The sequence below is a fragment of the Martes martes genome, assembly GCF_963455335.1.
Source record: "Martes martes genome assembly, chromosome: 5".
In the NCBI taxonomy this organism is placed as follows: domain Eukaryota; kingdom Metazoa; phylum Chordata; class Mammalia; order Carnivora; family Mustelidae; genus Martes; species Martes martes.
The window spans coordinates 76305606-76326221 of record NC_137892.1 but is presented as its reverse complement, the minus strand read 5'-3'; the positions used below and the strand labels follow the sequence as shown (position 1 = coordinate 76326221).

The following is a 20616-nucleotide window of genomic DNA, read 5'->3' as shown; positions in this document are numbered from 1 at the left end:
AGATTACAACTTACATCATTATTCTCAATTCCAGTAATTGATTATTATAACTCCAATACCACAAAGTCAATTTTAGTTTTCATCTTTTCCATATTTTGTAACCCCCTTCTCTGACAATGAACAGTCTGTCTCCTATTATCTTTAATATATTTATTTATTTTATTAATTCCCCTCTATGTAGTAGCCCATCTCCTTTGCCAGTGTTGCCCACGTTCCCATGCAAATCCCTGCTTCATCACACTTAGTTTCTGTCACCCTACCCAGGGTCGCAGTTGCTACCTCCTCTCCTAGGTCCCACCCCCTGTGGATGCCCTCCTCAGCCCACCCAGGCTTTGACGGCTGTGCGAGACTACCCTGTTGCATGGACATTTCCTACTTTCTCTTCTCATTCACTTGTGAAATTGTTCCTGCCAACTGAGTCAATTTTATTCCATTTAAACTCCGTGTTGTCTGGTACATAATTGGTAATTAATAAACACTCAAGTCTAAAAAGAACTACATTTTTTGATGGACACATGGTATATCAAACTCTCAAAAACGTGTTATATTAACAGGATTGCCATAGTTTGCATTCCAGCGCTGCTGTTGACTAAACTATGCAGCCATAGACAAATTAAGTAAACTTGTCTGAACTTCTGTTTCCTGATTTGTTAGATGAGGACAGAAATAATTACAGTGCTGTTGTTAATAACACATGAACCCTACTATGCGCCAGGTGCTGTGCTCAGGACTTGACAACTAATCTTCAAAATGATTTTTTGGAGGAAGTACTATTATTGTATTCATTTTACCAAAGAAAAAGCTGTCATTTAAGGGAGGTGCCATTATTATCGTCTTCATTTTACGCATGAAGGAATGAAGCACACACACAAAAAATTCACACAAAGTCATGTAGCTAATAACTGGTAGAGTTGGAATTTAGCTGCTATGCCTCCAGAAAGCAGTAGAGCCAACATATATGAAAATTCCTAGTACATAGTGAGCCACAGTAAATAATAATCCATTTTAACATGTAAAATGATTAACTATAGTAGTCTGAATCACTACTGCCAGGTCTGTGGGATAGAAAGAGTCATGATACTGTCCAATGAGAGTGAGGAGGATGATGTGTGTTTAGCTTGAATACAAATTAGAAGTAATGTTTCTTACTAGACAGAGTTTAAAATCCTCTCTATTTATTCTAGATTGGTAAAAGAGACATTTTTATGTAGAAAGAAGACACAGACTCAGAAATAGTTTATGTGCTTAAATCTAAAAGGAAATTTCAGATGAGAAAAGATGTTTCCAGTCAATAGAAAATGAGAAAAAGAATTAATGGGGGGCACCTGGGTGGCTCAGCGGGTTAAGCCTCTGCCTTCGGCTCAGGTCATGATCTCAGGGTCCTGGGATCGAGCCCCACATGGGGCTCTCTGCTCAGCGGGGAGCCTTCTTCCTCTCTCTCTCTAATTGCCTCTCTGCCTACTTGTGATCTAACTCTCTCTGTCCAATAAATAAATAAAATTTAAAAAAAAAAAAAAAAAAGAATTAATGGTACCCTAGAGATAAAAGAATAAACAAAGGACATCTGAGCTGGAGAAAGTAGCCCAGTGGTTGCAAGGAGAACAATAAAGACTTGACAAGCATCTATCATTCTAGTTCAGCATTTAATAACAGTCCTAAACCCACAGATACATTAATGTTGTGATGAATCTGTGAACTTGGCACATGATAGGTGCTCGCAATATGATTGTTGAATTGATCTGACAGTCCTTTAAAAAGCTTAAGTTAAATTTCAGTTAAAGGCACAAACCTAAAATAAAGGAGAGAACAGGAAGGAAGACAACAGTGTGTCAAAATTTTGAAGACTAGAAAGCATATAGTTATTGACTTAGGGGACTAGAGAAAGCAATCCTAAACTAGCAATAAGGAAAGTTGAACAGAAACCTAATTTACATTGCAAAATCCCCCAAGACACAGGTATCTCTGGAAGGCAAGGGTGAATATGGGGCTAAGACTTCTCTGTCAGTGTGTTAATGAAGCAATTATTCTTTTATTCCTTTCCCACTTTGCACAGCAACTTCCCCTGACCTTCTCAGCTCCCAGACTGCTGGCTGTCAACCAATAGGCAGCTGGCAGAAAAATAGAAATTCTCTGGGGGAGAGAAAAGAACTAAGATCCTGTTATCAGGAAGTCCCCAAGGAATAGAACTAAGATATTGACATTGAGAATCTCCCAAGGAATAGGCCCAGCTAGATTGCCTTCATTATGAAGACTAAGTAAACAAGCTACACATACATGCACAGAGTTAACTAATCTGATTTCAGGTGGACAGCTTTTGGTTTGAGCAAACAGCCGAGGAATACCCAAAGAACAGGGAAAACCTCTGTGAGTGAGTGGAATGTTGACAATGTAAGAGAAGTTGTTACATTCATAAAAGAAGAACAAGGTGTTATGTTTAAAAAAAATTCAGAGAACAAACAAGCATTTGGAAATGAAGATAGCAGATATGAAGGAAGTCTAGATGAACTAGAAGATCAACACAGAAGGTAGAATTTAGGAATTATGTCAAAAAGTACATGGGGCTCCCTGCTTCTCCCTCTCTCACTCCCCCTGCTTCTGTCCCATCTCTCTCTGTATCTCTTTCAAAGAAATAATAAACAATCTTTTAAAAAGACAAAGATACAGAAAGTAGGAGAGAAAAAATAAGAAAATAAGACCACCAATCCAGAAGATTCAATACCTGGATAATAGAGTTTCCAGAAAGAGGACACAGAGAAAATGGAGGGCAAGAAATTATAGAAGCTAACTCAAGAAAATTTCTTAGAATTGGGCATGGTTGCCCAGCACAGTGGTCTAAAACAGACCCACATTGTATCCTATTGTGGCATTTCAAAGCACTGCGAAAAGAGAAAATCCTACAATCTCCAGAGGGTTGGAGAAGAGAGATTTCATACCAGAATCAAGAATTAGAATGGCACTGAACTCCTCCAAATATAACAGTAGAAGCAGTAAGACAATGTGTTACTTAAGACAGTGTCTTCAAACTTCTGAAGGAAAAGTATTTCCAATTTCCTTTCCATTCCCATCCAAAAGTATGAGGGCAGAATGAAGATCTCTAAAAATCTATCTCCCTTGCACCTCTTGTCAGGAAGCTACAGGGGGATATGTCCCGCAAAAACAAGGAAGTGAAGTAAAAAAGAGTAAGACCTAGGATCCAAGAAACGTAAAGAAAAGGAGAGTCTGTAGGATGGATTGATTGGAGACCTCAAAGTGACAGCTATGCCTAGAAAGCAACATGTCCAGGATGGAACATGTCACAAGTTCCCAGGAAGGAATTCTTCAGGAAGTTGAAATTGTTGGATTACCTAATTTGAATATCTCAAGAGAAAACCTGGACACTTTGGGAGGGATTTGGATTAAATTAGGAACAAGCCCATCAAGAAGTAAAGCAAATCTATAAAAAGACCATTGTTAAATTAAGAGAAAACTAAAAAGTTTTTCAGGGCTTATTAAAATTAAGAATTTATACTCATCAAAAGCAAGTGAAAAGATGGAATCTTGAGATATTCATAATATGCATAAATGACAAATAATACCAAGAATATATAATGAACTCCTAAAAATCAATAAGAAGACCACAAACAACCCAATAAAAAGTAGCCAGGAAATCTGAAGTATTTCACAGAAAGGAAATTACATATGATCAATAAATGCAGAGATAGTCAGAATTATTGGTGAGCAGGAAAATGCAAATCAAGACCACAATGATGTAGCCATTTCACTGGCAAAAATTCAAAAGACTGATAATACCAAATGGTGAAGAAGATGTAGACTCAAAATCTTATTTATGTTGCTCACGAGATTAAAAAAATTAAAAATGCATTGGGATTACCTTCCAAAGTTGGGCGGCAAAACAAAAACAAAAACAAAAACAAAAAAACATACTTGCGACCCAGCAATCTTCTTTCACGTGGAAAAAAAAAGTTAAAATATATAAAGTAAGAGAAATCCACAAGAAGTTTCATCACAGCACTGTTCAGCAAAAACCTGGAAACAACTCAGAAGCTGTCTATCAGTGAGAGAGTGGATAACAGTTTATAGCAATCAAAGCAAATAAACGTATGAATGACACTTTATCCTAAGATTTCATCATAAATGAAAAAAATAATAGGGCACCTGGCTGGCTCAATGGGTAAAGCATGTGACTCTTGATCTCAGTGTTGTGAGTTTGAGCTCACAAAAAAAAAAAAAAAAAAAAAAAAAAATTTAAATCTTTTTAAAATTTTATATTAAAGATTTCATCACAAGTAAAAAAAGGAATTTTCAAATATATATCACAATGTACTTTATATAAAATTTTAATTTTTTAAAAATATTTTATTTATTTGACAGACAGAGATCACAAGTAAGCAGAGAGGCAGGCAGAGAGGGAGGGAAGCAGGCTCCCTGCTGAGCAGAGAGCCTGACATGGGGTTTGATCCCAGGACCCTGCGATCATGACCTGAGCTGAAGGCAGAGGCTTTGAGCTAAAGGCAGAGGCTTTAACCCATTGAGACACCCAGGCGCCCTGAAATTTTAATTTTTTTAAAGACAGTCTTCTTTCTGGGGGCACCTGGGTGGCTTAGTCGGTGAAGCATTTGCCTTCGGCTCAGGTCAAGGGGCTCCCTGCTTGCTCTCCCACTCCCTCTGCTTCTATTCCATCTCTCTCTGAATCTCTTTCAATAAATAAATAAATAATCTTTTTAAAAAGTCCTCTTTCTGTTCACTTATTTGTCATATATTCCTTTACTTTTCTTCTTATGGTTATCCTGGAGATTATACCTTGTATCCTTGACGAATTAGTACTTTCGTGTTTTCCTGGAAAATTCAAAGACTTTAGAACACTTAAATCCCATTTATCACCCTTCCTATTTATTTACCATTGTTGTCATATATTTTAATTTTCTGTTTTTAATCCCACAGAACATTATTCTCTTGTTTTCTGCAATCAGTATTGACTTGATTTACTTACATATTTACCTGGTTTTTCACTCTTCATGCCTCTTTACATTTTGTAATTTCCCCAAAATAATTTTCCTTCTGCTTGATGGACACATTTTAATTCTCTTAGTTTTTGTCTGAAAATATATTTATTTTACTTTTTTGATATTTACATTTTCTGGGAATAAAATTCTAGTTTGGGATTTCTTTTTTTTTTTTTTCAAGATTTTATTTATTTATTTGACAGACAGATCACAAGTGGTGGGGGAAGCAGGCTCCCTGCTGAGCAGAGAGCTGGATGCGGGGCTCGATCCCAGAACCCTGGGATCATGACCTGAGCTGAAGGCAGAGGCTTTAACTCACTGAGCCACCCAGGTGTCCCGTAGTTTGGGATTTATTTTCTTTTTGCACTTTCAAAGTATTGTTTTGTTGTCTTCTTGCTTCCATTGCTCCTATTGTATTGGATATTCCTTTAAAGTCATTTTTTCATTTTTCTCTTTCTCTTTGTTCTTGGTGTTTAGTAGTCATACTCTGACGTGTCTGGGTGTATGTACGGGGGGGGAGTTGAGACTTGGTATACTTCATTTTTAGAAAAATGTAAATAATTATCTATTCATGTATTATTGCTGTCCAATTTTCCTTCTCCCCTTTTGTGTCCTCTATATTTCTTACAGAAAGAAATCAACAAGAAAGAGCAGAACAAAGTATTCATTTTTTTCCCCTTCTTTCATTTAGGATGTTTTTATTTGAGTTTTCTCCCAATTCACTAATTCCCTTTTCAGCTTTGTTTAATCTATTTTTAGGTCTGTTCACTGGGATCTTAATATTATTGTTTTTAAGTTTAAAAGAATATTAAGAATATTAAGTTTAAGAATATTTTTTATTCTTTCTGATAGCTTCATTTATTTACCAGAGTTTTCCATCTTCCTTTATTTCTTTGAGCATACTGAGCATAATTATTTTAAAGTTATGTGTGGTAACTCCCTTATCTTGATCCTCTCTGTTGTTTTTCTTGGTTTTTCATCATGTTGTCATATGCTTGGTTATCTTTGAATGCCCACCATTTTAAATGAAAACTTGTACAGATACTTTGAGGTCTAAGATGAGGTCATCTTACTCCAGTGAAGATGTGAGTTTGTTTCTAGAAAAGTTGTAAGGGCATCAGCAATATTAGATCACCTAAATCCCTTACAGGATTGAGAAAATTTCAACTGAGCTTCCATCTCTTTAAGGGCTAATCTATTTCCAGTCCACTCTTTACCCCTTGGGTTTAGGTTTTAATGTTCTCAGTCTAAAACCTGGGAGTTACATCCTCCTCCTTGGTTAACACTGAACTCCAATTTTGTCCTGTTGGCCTTAGTTGTTTACCAGCAGCTTTGTCATCCTCTTCCAAAATCAGCAGATGACTAAGGGGAAGACAGCCTCAGATTGCTGCCTCACCTCTAAGGGTTTCTTCTCCCTGAATGTGAACTCACAATTCCTTACTGTCATCTCTCTGATAATTTCAAGCAGATTAAATATATATATGTATTTTTTTCTCTAGCATTTCAACTTGTTTAGTGAAAGAATTGGTCCAAATTGCAGAGTTGACCTCTAAAAACTCCCAAAAGATGCTTTTATTTACTATCTCTGTGTATTCCTATATGTAGAAATATATGTAGATGCAACAAAGTTATATAAAAATGAAAATAAGGAAATGACCAACACAAAATTCAGGACTATGGTTCATTCAGATAAGGGGATACTGAAAGATGGCTTGGTTGTAGATAACGAGAACATTGTTAGATACAGGTTCTTCTCATGCCTCTAGCTTTTGTTTCAGGTGTCAGTTCAAGGATGCTAATCCCATTATTAAGAAGAGCTAATTGAATAAATAAAAAAGGGCCATGCATAGCCCAGTGAAGTGTGTGTCATGAATTACAATTAATCCTATTCTGTGTACCTCAGGTTTAATAAAAACAAAGAAAATTATGTACGAAAGGAAATACAATCATAGTATATTAGTGTGGCACAGATGAGGATAATTTAAGCACTGAATAGTGATCTAACTGAAATTATGATGGGCTAAACTTGGGGATTCAAAGTGTGTATTTGAGGGGTGCTTATGTGTTTGAGTTAACCTGGGTGGCTCAGTTGGTTGAGTGTCTGACTCTTGATTTCGGCTCAGGTCATGATCTCAGGGTTGTGAGATCAAGCCCTGCATCAGGCTCTGCACCCAGGGAGGTGTCTGCTTGGGATTTTTCTCTCTCCCTTTGCCCCTCCCTTCGCTTGTGCTCTCCCTCTCTCTCTAAAATAAATAAATAAAATCTTTTTTTAATTTTAGGAGTGTATTTGTATGGAGGAGAGGGAAATAAAAGATAACTAAACCTTCCTCTTCTATATTGAGAAATAAATACATAATGACTAAAATGGAAAAGTCACAAAATGATCATATTATTTGGAACTGAGAAAGTAAATAGCAGTCTGCTGCAGGAGTTGAAAATGGTTGACTGGAGGTGTGGTGGTGGGTTGGGAGTCAGAAATCAAGTTGATACTTATAACAAAGTTTTTAGAGCTGTTTGACTCTTTAAACTGTTAATAAAATCTATAACTTTAGTAAAATTAAAATTTAAGAAAGTTATCAGAGCTAATTAAAAGTAGAAGAAACATATATTAGAAAGTAATGGAATACCTGAAGATATTTTGCCTAAAACTTACCATATCAGTTGATTTATTATTTCAACTAGTTGGCTTTCATCCAGTTCCTTTGCCCTTTTCCACATGGTAAAGGCATACTGTGCCTGCTTTTAATTTTGAAAGGAAAAAAATAAGGAAAGAAAGAGAGAAAAGAGGGGAGAAAGAAAAAAAAGTAAAACCTCTAAAGTGTGTGCTGTTCTTCTGCAAGGATTTTTTTTTTTTTGGGGGGGGGGGGTTGATGGCTATATTTGCATAGCCCTAAAATTCTGAAAAGAGGTTAAACTTTTATTTGGAAATTGGGAGTTAAAAAGACAGTTTACTTATTGTCTTGATTAAAAGATAAAGCTCCAACAAATAAATAAATAAATAAATAAATAAGGAAAGCTCCATAAAAATAAGTGAAAAGATACTATTTGATAAACCAAAAACTAGAAAAATTATTGTCCAAATGATGTGACATTATTAAACACTGTGAAAAATGAGGATTTCTACAAAACTGCAAAAAAAATTTTTTTTTAAAGTCCTGTTCTACACTTCTGATGGAAAGGTACTTTTGTTCAGGCATGTTTATTAGTTGCCTAGGCTGAATTCTTGGTTCTGTGTCTGTTAGTCATAGTCAGTGTGTTTTGTCTTCTAGTTACTAATGTATCAATCTTGGCACTGAAATGCAGCTTTCCAGATCCTAGAAGTGAGGAGGAGACGCAGCATAATTCAGAAGCCTTCTTGGGCCACTGATCATACATGCAATCTGAAACAAAAGTAATTATAACAAGCAGTACAAATTGAGTTTGCAACAAAACTTCAACCTTTCTATACTTTAGTTTTGCCAACTCTAAAATGGGAATAATCATTCTAGCTCACCTGTTAGGGTTGCTCCAAAAAAGAATTAAGGCACTTGATTGTCAAAGGCATCACCTTAAAAAAAAAAAAAAAAAAAAAAGAACTGTTTGATTGTTAGATAGTATGATAAGCACAAAAGTGACATTGAGTTTCATATCAAGATGTTAAGGGGATTGTTTCTGCTTTTCAGTGTCTCCGTGAGTAGATATCATTTAAGGAAAAGGAACGAATCATGCGTATTATATAAATAAGCACATACTTTCGTTGTTGTTGTTGTTAGAAAGAGAGAGCATGAGCAGGGGCAGAGGCAGAGGGAGAGAGAGAAGCAGGCTCCACACTGAGCAAGGAGCCTGATGCAGGACTGGATCCCATGACTCTGGGATCCTGACCTGAGCCAAAGGCAGATGCTTAACCGACTGAGCCACCCAGGTGTCCTAAGCACATATATATTTTTAAATCCTGTGATATATACTAGATATTTGTTATCTACTAGCTCTGTGTAAAATACAAAGTATCTGTTTTTGTGTTGACATATCTGTAAAACCCTAAGTCTGGATTTTAGGTATCACCAAAGAACCAGCTACATTTAGCTTCCCCCAAAGTAAATGAATATAGAACATATTTTGCCAGTGCCATAAGCAATGAGTTGACAAGCCCCATGACATCTTTTGGTTACATGTTTTGAATGACCACATTTTGAGTTACAAGGCTAACCAACCTCATGGCCATAAAAAGTTCTAACACTCCCACCCTATTAGATATTGCATTTATATCTAGCTTATTCATTTCTGCCTCCACATTGGGTAACTAGGGAAACAATGATGTCACTGCTCAGCGTGGTACTTAGTAACTTCCCTATTTGGGCTCATGGTTTGGGAAGCCTGCAGTTATTTAATAAATCTCACCTCTAACTCTGTAATAAATTCATGCAACTTTTATTTTTCTAAGGGGAAAATAGGGAAAGCAGGATCATTGTGTATAATGTATTGTTTGGAAGAAAATATTCTAAAGTGTACTGTTTGTGTGACCCAAATTAATGTTCTCCCTGGACCACATTCCTTTAAGCAGTCATCCTTCCACTGGCCTTCACTTCCATTGGCCACCACCCTTTACCCTCCACCTTACTTTTGTTTTGAGAAGCTGGATCTCTATCTTGGTCTTCTTCCTTATAATCTTCTTTCCAACTCCCTCACATTGGTTTAAAAAAAAAATAAGTTTTTAGAAATAAACAGTACCCGGGTATAGCCCTGGGCCCACTACCCTCAAAATGGAATAGAAATGAGCTGGCAGTCTTTCGAGTGAAATAAAGAAACAGGCACTCAGTACAGCTCAGCTATCACTTGCCTAATATGTCTGTGTTTTTAGTTGCCAAAATCATTTCACTCCTCTTTTTTCCTCAAAACTGCTACACCCCCTTGCTGTTCTCCTTTAACTTCTGACCTGATGGTATAATTCATTGAGGAACTTAGAGCAGACATGAATTCCATTATTTCCTCACTATCTAACAAACTTCTCTGCCTCCCAATCTGTCTTTCCTTTTACTTCCCTGACTGAAAGCTACCAAAGGCCAACGTGACACTTGGACTCAAGATCCTCCTTCCTGTCATTTGCAGTTTTCCCCCCTCTTTCCCTTTCTGCTGGACATTTTCATCATCCCCATGGTCTACTGTTTTCAAAAGCCTTTCCCTGACCCTACATATCACTCTAGCTACCGGCCCATTTCTCTTCTCTCCAGTCTCTGGCTGATGGCATGTATTTCAAATAGAGAGTTGTCAGTTGTGTTGAATGCTTCTGAGGAGTCCGGAGTCCTCAGTTTGGGACCCTCGAGGAAGCATCTATATAATTTACTGTCTCCATTTCCACATCTTCTGTTGTCTTCAGCCTCCCCTCACCAAGCTTCTGCTCCATCACTCCCCCGAAACTGCTTTTGTAAGGGTTCCCAGGAATCCCATCTGTCACATGCTGTGTACCCTTAACTTCTTGGCAGTGTTCAGTACAACTGAATCTTCGCTTTAAAAAACTAGTTCTCCCAAAAGCAGAGCCTGAGACAAAGACTTTTATGCAGACTTGTCTATTTGGGGGAGAGATTCCAGGGAGCTCTCATGATAGATCCCAGACAAGGAGAAAAAGCCAGCAAGGTTATATTCTGCTGTTGGCCATGGTTTTGGGTGACCAATGCAGCCAGTGCTTGATTCAGAAGACCCTTGTTTATAAGACCTTGAAGAGTCATATAAAATATGCCTTGGAACTGTCTGCTGGGGGGTTAAGAGAGGAAACATGTGTCTGTCAGATCTCATCCCCTCCAGCTCAGGGGTGGGCCCCCACATGTGTTATCTTTCTAGTCCTCACTAAGTGCCAAATGGGTTCCCCACTCCATGGGCCAGAGAAGCTCCAAGGCAGAAAGAGGGAGGTATCTGGTTTCTACCTGATCTACGCGTCTGGTTGCACATGTGTGAAGCCTTTAAAGGCTTCTTTGGGGCAGCCTTTGTAGTGTAGTTGGTTAAGCATCCGACGCTTAGTTTTGACTCAGGTCTTGAGGTTGTGAGATCTAGCTGCACACTGGCTCCTTGTTCAGCACGGAGTCTGCTTAAGATTTTCTCTTCCTCTGCCCCTTACCCACGACCCCGCCTCTGCCCCGTGCTCTTTCTCTCTCTCCCTCTCCCTGAAAAAACAAATGAATCTTTAAAAAAAAAAAAAAAATCTTTCATGGGACTTGTCATTTCAGCAGTGACTGGAATAAACATTGGTGCTGAGAAGATGTAAAGGAGTTGCAAGCTTCCTGACACTACACTTATGAAGTACCCGTCCATCTTTCTGATGTACTTTCTGATGGACTCTCTGCTTCACATCCTAATGTTGACATTCCCCATGGCTCTGTACTAAAGTTGCTGGTATTTTAAAAATCCAACTACTTTCTTGGTGACCTTATTCATCCCCATAAATGTAAATATCATCTATTTGACTTCCAAATGTAGCCCTAGAACTCCAGACTGGTATATTAACTATTTGCTTGTCTCATTCCATCTCATCATTTAGGGAATTATTGTAACCCTTGTAATCATTATCCATATCAATATCAATAGACCCAGAATCCTCACTGTGTGTTTCTCCAACCCTATCATGTCCCCATGCTTCCCTCTAAAAGTAACCACTCTCCTGACTTTGTAGTAACCTCTTGTGTTCATGATGTTATCACCCAAGTGTGCATTTTTAGACTCTGTTGTTTACACTTGCCTGAATTTTTTAATGTATTTTTGTACTTCCTCATAATTTGAAGGACCCGGGCAATTTTGACCTGTAGTGTTTTCAGCAGTCTAGATTTTTTTCATGATGCCATTTATCATGTTCTTTTTCTAATTGGGTTCAGACACTTGATCAAACTCAGGTTAGATCCCTTTAGTAAGATTGCAGCTGGTTTTCTTGTCTCTCTTTTATAATGACATTGTCGTCTAGATATGTTATTTCATGGGGTTACGAGTTGGTGATATCCTACTTTAGCCATTTTCATTTTATTCTCTGGAATTTTTTTAAAAGAGATGCTTCTTTTTATCTACTATTTGATAGTTCAGTAGTACAGTTTATATAGGAAAAGCAAGGTAAATGATTTTCATTAACTTATCAGTTTTCAAGATAACAAATTGGTTCTATCATCCCCTGGAGGAGATAATTATATTAGTATAAACAGATGGGTTTATATACACTTGATAGGTTTTGAACCACTGCAATTCTTATATTTATTGAAGCTCAGAGTGTCCCATTTGGGGCAGTAGAAGCCTCTTTAAGTTGCCTCCTGAGTCCTTTAGACATGACCCCATGATTTGTTAGCTTTCTTACTTGGGTATTATAAGATGTACCAGGTTCATCTTTTTTCTTTTCTTTTTTTTTTTTTTTTAAGATTGTATTTATTTATTTGACAGACAGAGATCACAAGTAGGTAGAAAGGCAGGCAGAGAGAGGAAGGGAAGCAGGCTCCCTGCTGAGCAGAGAGCAGGATGTGGGCTCATCCCAGGGCCCTGAGACCATGACCTGAGCCAAAGGCAGAGGCTTAACCCACTGAGCCACCCAGGCGCCCCTACCAGGTTCATCTTAAACATTTCTTGCCCCATACTTGGTAGAGTGTTCTGATCACCCCTTTGCAAGGTGAGTGGGGGGTGGGTTTCCCCATACCAACAAGCAAGTCTCTGGACACTAGGTAGGTGTTCTACGGTTCAACTCAGTTCTGACACTGTCTGCCCAGAGATAGCAGCAGATCCCACAAGACTGCCCCTCTCACCTTCGGATGCCAATTGCAAGCCCAGGTTGTTACCTGTGCCTCTGATCCAAATGGCCGTAAATCAAAGGTTTCTATGACTATTTCTGCGGGTTCACTTAATTTGCAAGAGTAGCCCACAGAGCTCAGGAAAATCCATTTATGTACTAGATTACTAATTTACTACTAAGATACTTAGAGGATACAAATCAACAGCCAGAGGGAGAGATACATAGGACAAGCTATGAGGAAAGTGCAGGGAGCTTCTATGGTCTACAAGCACACCACTCTCCCACGTGTCACAGACCCAGAAGTTCTCCAAACCTTGTCCTTTTGGATTTTTTTTTTTGAAGGTTTAATTTCTTAGGTATGATTGATTAAATTGTTACCCATTGGCAATTAATCCAACCTCCAGCCCCTCTCCCCTCTCTGGAGGTTGAGGGGTGGGACTGAAATTTCAATACTCCAGGCACTGAGTTGGTTCCCCTGGCAACCAGCCCCATCTTTGGGTGACGGGGCAGCATTCTTAACGTTGCCTGATTAACATAACAAAAGACACCTTTATCTCTCATCACTTAGGAAATTCCAAGGATTTTAGAAGCTCTGTGCTGGAAAACAGGGACAAAGACCAAATATATATTTCTTATTATAAATCACAGTATCACAGTTGACATGAGTCATTTTTCCAAGAAGCTCTGGTTTCCTTCAGTAGGAAGTGATGTATCAAGACCACAGTCTGGGGGATTGGTCATTGTTTCTAGGCTTTTCAGGGGAGCTAGAAAAAAATATGCATTTATTGGGGCGCCTGGGTGGCCCAGTCATTAAGCAAGCCCCTCATCTCATCTCGCATCTCGCATCTCAGACTCCCTGCTCAGCAGGAAGCCTGCTTCTCCCTCTCCCACTACCCCTGCTTGTTCGCTCTTATGCTGTGTCTCTCTCTGTCAAATAAATAAAATCTTTAAAAATATATATGTATAGATATTTTAAAGATTTTATTTAATCATAAAATATCTCTTGAGATACTACTTTTATACTGCTATGTTTAATTCGTATTCACGACTATAAGGGTTTTATGTTTTATCTGTATCTCCTTTATATTGTATTTTTTAAGATTTTATTTATCTATTTGACAGAGAGAGATCACAAGTAGGCAGAGAGGCAGGCAGAGAGAGACGGGCAAGCAGGCTCCCTGCTGAGCAGAGAGCCCGATGCGAGGCTCCATTCCAGGACCCTGGGATCAGGACCTGAGCCTAAGGCAGAGGCTTAACCCACTGAGCCACCCAGGCGCCCCTATGTTGTATGTTTTATCTGTATCTCCTTTCTTCCACATCATGAATTTTGCTTCTCAAGGACATAAGAGTTAATAGAATTAGAATATCCCATAATAATTCCTTTGTTTTATCCCAGATGCCCATGCAACAGTCTCAGAGGAACAATGCTAATAAAGTTGACATCACTAATACTAATATTACTAATAATACGTCCAACAATTATGATTACTGGAAGCAGTTACAAAAAATTTTTTGGCATATGTAGTATCCCTATTTTTTATGCTTAACTTTACAGTTGTAGGAGGATATAGCTGTTACATACTTTTTAACCTGTATTCAGTTCTATGTGTAATTATATATTTAATGCTATCAGTCTTTATATAGCTATGTCGGAGTCATTTCTGTAGTGTGAAGCTTACTCTAGTAGATTCCTGAAGAAGCACTCTACGGGAACAACATTCCTTGAGTTCTCCTATACCCTTAACACTTTGTGCCCTTTGTACCTGAAGATAGGTTTTGATCAATGTATATCTGTGACTGGTATTTTCTTGAGTGTCTAAATACGCTACTTGATTTTCTCCTGCTGTTAAGCACTGGTGTCAAAATGTCAAAATGTCTGACTGTAGTGTAATTTTCTTTTCCTTTTGGGCTGGATCCCCAAATAAGTTTTTATTTAAAATCCGTTGTGTTTAAAATGTAGCTTTAGGGGTTCCTGGGTGGCTTTCTTGGTTGGGCGGCCGCCTGCAGCTTGGATCATGATCTGACAGTCCTAGGATCAGGCCCCACAGTCAGGCTCCCTGCTTAGTGGGGAGTCTGCTTCTCCCACATCCCTCTCCTCCTCCCTCCGCTTGTGCTCTCTCTCTGCCAAATAAGTAAGTAAAAAAATTTTTTAATGTAGCTTTTTTTAAAAATTGTATTTATTTATTTGACAGACAGAGATCACAAGTAGGCAGAGGCAGGCAGACAGAGGAACGGAAGCGGGCTACCTGCTGAGCAAAGAGCCTGATGCGGGGCTCAATCCCAAGACCCTGAGATCATGACCAGACGCTTAACCCACTGAGCCACCCAGGTACCCCTTTAATGTACCTTTAAATATTTATTTCAGGAATTTTCTTAAGTTAGTTTTTAGTATTTGTTATTTTATCTACTTTTCTTCGTTAAGGACTTCTGTTATTCATATAATCTTTGGTTGTTTTCAACATTTGTCACTTTTTTCAAATACTCTTTCATCTCTTTCTCTTTTTACTCAAAAAAAAAAAAGTAAGTATTTTTCTTAAGGCATCTTTTTTTCCTGTTTTTCCTTCTTATACTCCTAGTTTGGCCTTCATCTAAAATGATTTTCTCCTTTTATTTCTAATTCTTTCTTGAATTCTGTCATCTCATTTTCTAATTTTGATTTATGCTCTTCTTTTATTTCTTACTTTTTAAATGCTTCTTTAGATCATTTTGAAATAGCAGATTAAAGTCTATGTGTTTTATGGACATCTCTTTCTGGCATGCTCTCATTGACCGTAGGGATGTTATTGTGCTCCTTATTCTGTTTTTTAAATTATTATTATTTTTATTAACATATAATATATTATTTGCCCTAGGGGTACAAGTCTGTGAATCATCAGGTTTACACATTTCACAGCACTCACCATATCACATACCCTTCCCAATGTCCATAACCCAACCACCCTATCCCTACCTCCCCACCCCTAGCAACCCTCAGTTTGTTTTGTGAGATTAAGAGTCTCTCATGGTTTGTCTCCCTCCCAATCCCATCTTATTTCATTTTTTTCCATCCCTACCCCCCACAACCCTCCACCCTGCCTCTCAATACTTTCATGTTGCTTATTTCTTTTTTCTTTTCTTTTTTAAAAGACTTTATTTATTTATTGGTTAGAGAGAGAGGGAGAGAAAGAGCACAAGGAGAGGGAGTGGCAGAGGGAAAAGCAGACTTCCCACTGAGCAGGGAGCCCGATGTGGGACTCAATCCCAGGACCCTGGAATCATGACCTGAGCCAAAGACAGATGCTTAACCGTCAGAGCCACCCAGGCATCCCCATGATGCTTATTTTCAAATGAGATTAGCTTTCCTTGACTTTAAGAAGGAGGCCTGGTTCATATAACTTTCATAAGATATTAACAAAATATGAGGGCTTGTGTCCTTAAATTTTCTGGTTTCCTTGCCCTCTCCCACTTGTATCTGGACCATCTCTTTCCATGGTCTCTGTCATCCATATCCTTCTCAAGTGCGATTCCAGGAACCACCATTTTGCTACAGTGTGGGGCTCTGGCCTGGAAGGGAACTCTGGGTGATCATTTTCAAAAGTTCATAGACTCTAACCCCTTTAGATGCTGTTGTGCACTTGGCATTCACACCCTATGGTTATAGGTAAAATCCTGCCACTTTTAGCTGCTATTTCGTAGTTGGCCTGCTGTGCTTTCAATGAATTCCTGAAGGTAATTTTGCTATTTTCTGTTCTCCTATCTGGCAGATGTCCTATGGCTTATCTGTGCTTCCCCTTGCACAGATGCGGATACTAGGCAGATCTTGTGGTTGCTGGTGATTTGCCCCCACCCACTTATGTTTGGGGTTTTATAGAGATGATACTCTGTCACCAAGTTTGGTTATAAATGCAGTCTGTAGCTTCTGAGTTCTACTATCAACTTGCTCATTTTTTTGTTTAGGGATTTGGTTTCTACTACCACTCTATCTGCCTATAGCATTCTCAAGAAATGTAATTTTAAGCTGAAAATAAACCAGCCAAATCTCTCTTTGAATCAACTCTATGGTTATTCTATTGTAAATGATAAGATGATGTATGCCAAGATGATCAAATTTTATTTTTATGAGAGTGAAAGAAAATGCACGTCTGCTTTCTTCTAAAGCACACTTCTGTGTCTCTTTTCTTGGAGCCCTATCAAAAATGACATCATGGAATGGAATATATTGTTCCTAATTTAACACTTTTGGGGTGATTAGATCATATACATGTAAATGTTAGAGAAGCGTTGAGTTCTTTGTAAATCGTTGTGTTAAAATATATGTTTCCGTTAGTGCATTAATATTGTAAGTGAAGTTGTGTTTCTGACTTCATACATAAGTGTCAATGAATAGACACATTTGCCTACTGATTAAGTATAAACAGCTTCCTACATTGATGGCTGAACAGACCAGGGCTTTAGAAAATTATTACTTAAACCCTTACCTGGCAGTCTGCTCAACTTTCCATGTGATTTATATGGTGACTGATTTACCAATGGCTTCAAAATGATCTTCACTCCCTTGGCTGCCTGGCTGGCTCATTTGGTAGAAAGTGCTACTCTTGATCTTGGGGTTGTGAGTTCAAGCCCCATGTTGGGAGTATGCTTAAAAATAAATAATTTCAGGGCGCCTGGGTGGCTCAGTGGGTTAAAGCCTCTGCCTTTGACTCAGGTCATGATCCCAGGGTCCTGGGATCAAGCCCCACATCGGGCTCTCTGCTCAGCAGGGAGTCTGCTTCCTCCTCTCTCTCTGCCTACCTCTCTGCCTACTTGTCTTGTGATCTCTGTCTGTTAAATAAATAAATAAAATCTTTTTTAAAAATAAATAAATAAATAAATAAATTCTAAAATAAATAAAACAATATTCACTTAGAGCTAGAGCTTAAGATAATTTAAGATTCCTTGACTAGATCATTCAAGTACAGCCTCATAAGACCATAGCAGATTACCCCTCTCATAATTTTTTTGAAGAGATATTAGTTAGTAGAATTTATTTTCATTTAGAATTTATTGCTGTAAATCAAAGTATAAAATGTCTTAGAAAAATTATTTCAATGCCATCACAGATTGATGGATGGATAGAAAAGAGGATAAATGTTTATATGCATTATAAAGTGAGTACAGAAAAAAGTTAATGATAGAATCTAAATGTTGGGTATAGATATGTTTACTGTAAAATTCCTTCAACTTTGCTGTATGCTTGAAAATGTTTATAATAAAGTATTAGAGACAATATCATAAACGTTAAACCTCTATGAAAGTGAAGTAGAAGACGCCTTAGATTTCATTCTAGAATTTCCTTATTTAAAACCAAACAAAGGGATGCCTGGGTGGCTTAGTCAGTTAAGTGTCTGCCTTCAGTTCAGGTCATAATCCCAAGATCCCGGGATCGAGTCCCACATCAGGCTCCTTGCTCAGTGGAGAGCTGCTTCTCCCTCTTCCTGCCACTCCCCCTGCTTGTGTTCTATCTCTCTGACAAATAGATAAATAAAATTTAAAAATAAAAATAAAAATACATAAAACCAAACAAAGTTTGTAAGAGCTAGAAGAATTATACTTCAAAAGTTTCTTGTGTGTATTTAAGCACATTTTTGTAACTTGTATAAAGAAAGAATTTCTTTAGAACAGGTTGATTCTTTTTGGAAGCACTCTATCCAAAATGGCTTCAGGAAGGAGGTTTCCTTGATACAGGCTTAAAATAAAAATCAATTTAAAAAAATTTTTTTGAACTGGGTGCCAGAAGATGCTGTTATAGGCAATTCCTTCCCCATATACTCATGCCCATGATAGGGTTTTGTTTTTCAGCTGTGACAGAAGGGTCATAAATGTTTGGCACATAGGTTCAAGAAGATTGTAAAGTAATGATGGTATCTTTGCTACCTGCCCATAGCATCGTTTTGGACCCTCAGGATTAGAGAAGTAAAGGTCAGAAAGCAGACCTCCTACAACTCTGGGCATCAGTCAAGCTGCTGTGGGGCTTACATGTCCCAATGTGCAGATAGTGAAGTTGGAGGCCATTTTGCCAGCTAGCATGGAAGTCAGGTCAGCTGTGGCATGTTGAGAGCTGGCGATTAGAGGAATATCCAAAAGCAGCATCCTTGGCCTGGACATCATTTTTCTCAGACTGTGAGCCTTCTGCAAAGACCATGGTGGGGTTCATTCAACTAGATTCCTGAGCAGTGATGAGGACGTCTGTATGGAAGAGAAGAAGGTGGTGGACCCACAGGAGACTGCCATGCCAGTCTGAGTAGTAGACATAGATGAGTCTCTGTTTGGTGGCTGATGGAAACAAATGAGGGATGCTTTGAGTACGTTTATTGTTTGAGAATAAGTGGCCTAAAAAGGAGAGCCTGAGATGGAAATTCTTTTTTTTTTTTTAAAGATTTTATTTATTTATTTGACAGACAGAGATCACAAGTAGGCAGAGAGGCAGGCAGAGAGAGAGAAAGGAGGAAGCAGGCTCCCTGCTGAGCAGAGAGCCCGATGCGAGGCTCGATCCCAGGACGCTGGGATCATGACCTGAGCCGAAGGCAGAGGCTTTAACCCACTGAGCCACCCAGGCGCCCCTGAGATGGAAATTCTTATTCAAGTGATTCATTTGAGAACTGTTGTCAAAAGAAGGGCATGAGGAAAGCAAGATGGGGCAAGGGGATGAATGGATAAAGAAGATGTGGTATATATACACAATGGAATACTATGTAGCCATCAAAAGAAATGAAATCTTGCCATTTACAACAGCATGGATGAAACTAGAGGGTATCATGCTTAGTGAAATAATCAATCGGATTTATCAATCGGATAAAGACAACTATCATATGATCTCCCTGATATGAGGAAGTGGAGATGCAACGTGGAGGGTTGGGGGGGTAGGAGAAGAATAAATGAAACAAGATGGGAGTGGGAGGGAGACGAACCATAAGTGGCTCTTAATCTCACAAAACAAACTGAGGGTTGCTGGGGGGAGGGGGGTTGGGAAAGGGGGGTGGAGTGGTGGACATTGGGGAGGGTATGTGCTATGGTGAGTGCTGTGAAGTGTGTAAAGCTGGCGATTCACAGACCTGTACCTCTGGGGATAAAAATACATTATATGTTTATAAAAAAATAAAAAATTTAAAAAAAAAATGGGGCAAGGGGAAGACACCTACCCAAAAATGAAGTCTTAGGTGGAGGTTAGCTTCAATCAGACCTCACAGAAAAGCTCTGGAGGGTAGATTGCATCTCACAATTGGTCCCTGAGGCAAAAGGAGTTGTTCTTCCATAATTTTGTATCAGCCAGTTACTGTCTGACGTTTGGCCCAGCAGTAGAGGTTTGGAATAGCCTTCCAAATGAAGAGGCTCCTGAGGGCAATTCTTTGGAGAAAAAGGAAGCTGTGTCTTATTAAAATCCAAACTAGGGTAGTGGGTGCTTGGCCTGTAAAAGGGAGCTGTGTGGAGCTTCATTACTTCTGCTGTGTTCCTCTTTCACAAGTGGGGGTCTCTGAGTCATCATAATCTAGGTAATAAATGTGAAGTTACTCTCATTTTATAGTCTCCGGCTCGTGATGCCAGCCATACTAATCAAATATATCTTAGATTAGCTTCAAGCTTGTAGACCACAAACTGTTAATGTGCTTTGGCTTTAGGGACTATACCTGATTATAGCATTGCAAGCTCTATACTCATGACTGGATGATTTTTAAAATATGAAAGGAGTTAATAACAGTGTAAACAGAAAATCTGAAGCAGGGTTAGCTCTCAGGGAATTCAGTCCTATTTCTACCACTCCTGTGGCTTCCGTTAAGTCTTTAAACCTCTCTGGGTTCTTGTTAGATAAGGGATAATTGACATTTGCTACAACCTTAATATTGTGCTTTCTCTATTTATAAGGTG

The 20616-nt window shown here is 38.5% G+C and overlaps 1 long non-coding RNA gene across 1 annotated transcript in view; it reads left to right on the top strand.

Moving 5' to 3' along the window:
- Positions 1–15064, top strand: part of LOC308343168 — a 41383-nt gene extending 26319 nt beyond the window's left edge. The window contains exon 3 of the long non-coding RNA XR_013966863.1: positions 14928–15064. This is a non-coding gene — a long non-coding RNA (uncharacterized lncRNA). The remainder of the gene's footprint in view (positions 1–14927) is intronic.
- The last annotated feature ends 5552 nt before the right edge of the window (positions 15065–20616 follow it).